The sequence below is a fragment of the Panthera tigris genome, chromosome A3, assembly GCF_018350195.1.
Source record: "Panthera tigris isolate Pti1 chromosome A3, P.tigris_Pti1_mat1.1, whole genome shotgun sequence".
Classification (NCBI taxonomy): Eukaryota; Metazoa; Chordata; class Mammalia; order Carnivora; family Felidae; genus Panthera; species Panthera tigris.
The window spans coordinates 126,327,395-126,331,073 of record NC_056662.1 but is presented as its reverse complement, the minus strand read 5'-3'; the positions used below and the strand labels follow the sequence as shown (position 1 = coordinate 126,331,073).

General features: G+C 38.5%; 1 long non-coding RNA gene across 1 annotated transcript; it reads left to right on the top strand.

The window, feature by feature from the left end:
• The first annotated feature begins 201 nt into the window (after positions 1-201).
• LOC122237073 lies at positions 202-1,875 on the top strand. Its single transcript, XR_006215280.1, has 3 exons — positions 202-407; positions 831-1,409; positions 1,718-1,875. It is a non-coding gene; the product is annotated as an uncharacterized LOC122237073 (long non-coding RNA).
• Positions 1,876-3,679: the final 1,804 nt, after the last annotated feature.

The following is a 3,679-nucleotide window of genomic DNA, read 5'->3' as shown; positions in this document are numbered from 1 at the left end:
GAGCTCTGAAATCTCTTTTCCTGTCTCCGCACTCTCTCACCAAACACCAGAGATATGGTTGTATAGTACAATAATTAGAACACAGCTCTGAAATAAGATTCCCAGAATTAGACTACCAGAGAGAACCAGAATGTTCTCACAGCCTTATCTAAGGCTTGTCTGTGACCCAGCAATGTTCTTAGAATGTGACACTAACTCTGCGTCCCACTCTCAAAGACACTCTTCAAATTAGAATAGAATTGTTCTTATATAATGTAAAACAATACAATATAAAACCTCTTGCTTTGATGTAAACGATATGACCCATACAATAAGGGGATGTGTTGCAAGAGAGGAATCAAAATATCATCGTATAGCTAATCAAAGACTAAGTCAGTTTTAGCATCCAGGCTTTGATTATTAAATAGGTAAGATTTTCTTCCTTCCTTCCTCCCTTCCTTCCTTCCTTTTTTCCTTCTGTTCTTCCTTCCTTCCTTCCTTCCTTTCCTTCCTTTCCTCCTTCCCTCCCTTTTCCTTCCTTCCTTCCTTCCTTCCTTCCTTCCTTCCTTCCTTCCTTCCTTCCTTCCTTTCTCTCTTCCTTCCTTCCTTCCTTCCTTCCTTCCTTCCTTCCTTCCTTCCTTCCTTCCTTCCCACTCTTCCTGCTCTCTCTCCATAATACAGTAAAACTGTCAGAATGCTCACTTTTTATCTTGGTAAGATAATCTCTTGGTATTCTTAAGGTCATCTCAAGCCTTCCCTATGGGCACCATCAGCTCTCCTCCCTGCATAGACTTATATAGCAGAAACACTCCATTTTAAGACAAACAACTATTTCTAATATCTTCATCCAGAACAGGTTTAATGAAGCAAAAATGAACTTCTGGAATATCTTGGGAACCAATTGTGGCTGAAAATTTTAAAAGAAAACATAAATGATCTACTAAGAATTTTAAAGAAAAGGAATAAAAACTTGCTATTCCTTCAAGTGACAAGAAGGGAAATTTGTTCCACCGCGATGATTTAATTCAATTGTAGCATCTGGTTTCTTCTGAAATGCATAAATAAACTTCAGAGTAAGAATAGAAGGAGGATGTGGAATTTGGAGAAGGAGTCTATCAGAGTGGTGCCAACACCTTTGAAAACCTGCTATTGCAACAGCACTGTGTCCACATTACAAGTCAAATATAAACAACGAGCAATGGTGATAGAAGGGACTGGTGTCAAGCACAAATCGATCTGGATTATGTCCTCATCATTTCACGGCATGTGCTCTACATCCTGGACACCAACAAATACTCACTGTTCTCCACAGACCATTGTGGAGTCAGGCACAGACCATGTGCCTCAGACCATTTGCCCCATATGCTTCTTCTGTCTGAAATCCTCAATATTTTTCTTTTACATTCATATAAACCCAGGCCCAGGCCCAGGTAACTACTCCATTTATTTAATTAAAAAACATTTTTTTTAACATTTATTCACCTTTGAGAGACACCTTTGAGTGAACAGGGGAGGGACAGGGAGAGAGGGAGACATAGAATCAGAAGCAGGCTCCAGGCTCTAAGCTATCAGCACAGAGCCCAACACGGGGCTTGAACCCACGAACCACAAGACCACGACCTGAGCTGAAGTCAGAAACAACCAACTGAGCCACCCAGGTGCCCCATTTAATTTTAAAATACTTAACCTATTCACGTAGATCAAACCTTAACAGTCTTCCTCCATTTTTGTTCCCCAGGCACCACTTATCTCCACAGAAGCAACCAAGAGAATCATTCCCCTGTGTGTTCTTCAATCAAGAGGGATATTTTGTAAATACATGTGTATGTTCCCCTATTTTACACACACATGTCATATTAATTGTTTGTTACCATGATCAGGTTATTAAAGTTTCCACAGCAGTGTTCTCATTTGTAAAATGGGAGAAAATTTGTACTACTGGAATCCTAGAGTTATTTTGAGGATTAAATAAGTAAAAGTGTGTGTGTGTGTGTGTGTGTGTGTGTGTGTGTGTTATTTAGAATAGTATCCAGCACAGAGCAAGCTCTATACAAGGATTAAATATTACCATATTCATATTCATCATCTTAATCATAATTTTATATCTCTATGAAAAAAATAGGATTTAACTATTGCATCTGCTGGCTCTATAATAATCAATATATTTTTGTACATCATTTATTTGAAGATTTCTTCTCCCAGGGGATTTAAGGTCTTTACTACTTTTCTCTATTGCAATGGATAACCTCAAATTTATGTGCACTTGTCAAACTACCTCCTTAGCAGGAAATCTTAGCAGCAGGGTCAATGGCAATGTTTTAATGGCCTTTAAATAAAAATTTATGGGCAAAAACACAACATGAGTAGATGCAAAAACTTCCTTTCCAACTTCAAACCACCAGAAATAGATTTTTTATTTGCTCACATTTTAAAAAAAGGGAATTTTCTAGGTCAAAGGAATGAAAAAGACACACTTAGATGTAATGGTCACTACTCCTTGAACCTATGGAGCTCACTGAAGGACTGGAATCTGAAGCACACCTTAGGGATTAGAGTTTTAATTGCCACATGGAACCTAGAATTAGGTCAGAGAGCCCACATGTTATAGGAATCCAGCAGTGGACATCATCTGAACTGAAAAATACCTGCCCATTTCCCTAGATCACAGAAAAGAATAAAGTTGCTTATTCCAGGCTGTGATTGGAAAGAGAACCAACTACCAGAAATCAGAAACCTACTTTTACTCTTAAGTTTATATTAACTGAATATTTCAAAAACTCTGGAATTAAGAACCTAGCCTGAAAGCTGGTTAACAATGAAGAATCCCATCAAACTTGTACAGAGTCACCTGTGAGATCTTTTAATAGAGAGGCCTTTAATGACCAAAGATATGTGGAAATTCTAGGAAGTATCCACAATGTTAGTTATGGAAAAGCATAATGCCAAGAAAGACAGTCTGTGGAATTAACAAATGGAAGGATTTCTCATTGTAGAAATGGAGATAACAAAATTTTACAATAAGTATATGTGAAATGTTTAGGTAATAAAGAACACGTAAATAAAGACCAAGTAAAAGATCATAAAACAAAAGAAGTCAAGTAAAAACATATAATTTAAAAATAAACTCATTATGGGACGCCTGGGTGGCTCAGTCGGTTACGCATCTGACTTCGGCTCAGGTCACGATCTAACGGTCGGTGATTTCGAGCCCCGCTTGGGGCTCTGGGGCTGATGGCTCAGAGCCTGGAGCCTGCTTCCGATTCTGTGTCTCCCTCTCTCTCTGCCCCTCCCCCATTCATGCTCTGTCTCTCTCTGTCTCAAAAATAAATAAACGTTAAAAAAAATTTTTTTAAATAAATAAATAAACTCATTAGGAGAATTAAAGAGTACAAGGCAGGAATCATGAATTTGGAAGGCATATCTGAAAAAAATAACAAAACCATAGCATTCAAAGTTAAAGAGGGAGAAAATGTGAGAAACAAATTAAGAACATGAATAATGGATATAATTTATAACATAACTTCAAAATGAATTCCAGGGGTACCTGGGTGGCTCAGTTGGTTAAGCATCCAGACCCTTGATTTCAGCTCAGGTCATGACCTCTTGACCTGTGGGATCAATCTCTGCATAGAGGTCTGTGCTCAGTATGGAGTCTGCTTACCGTTTCTCTCTCCCTCTCCCTCTGCACACCCCACCCCCA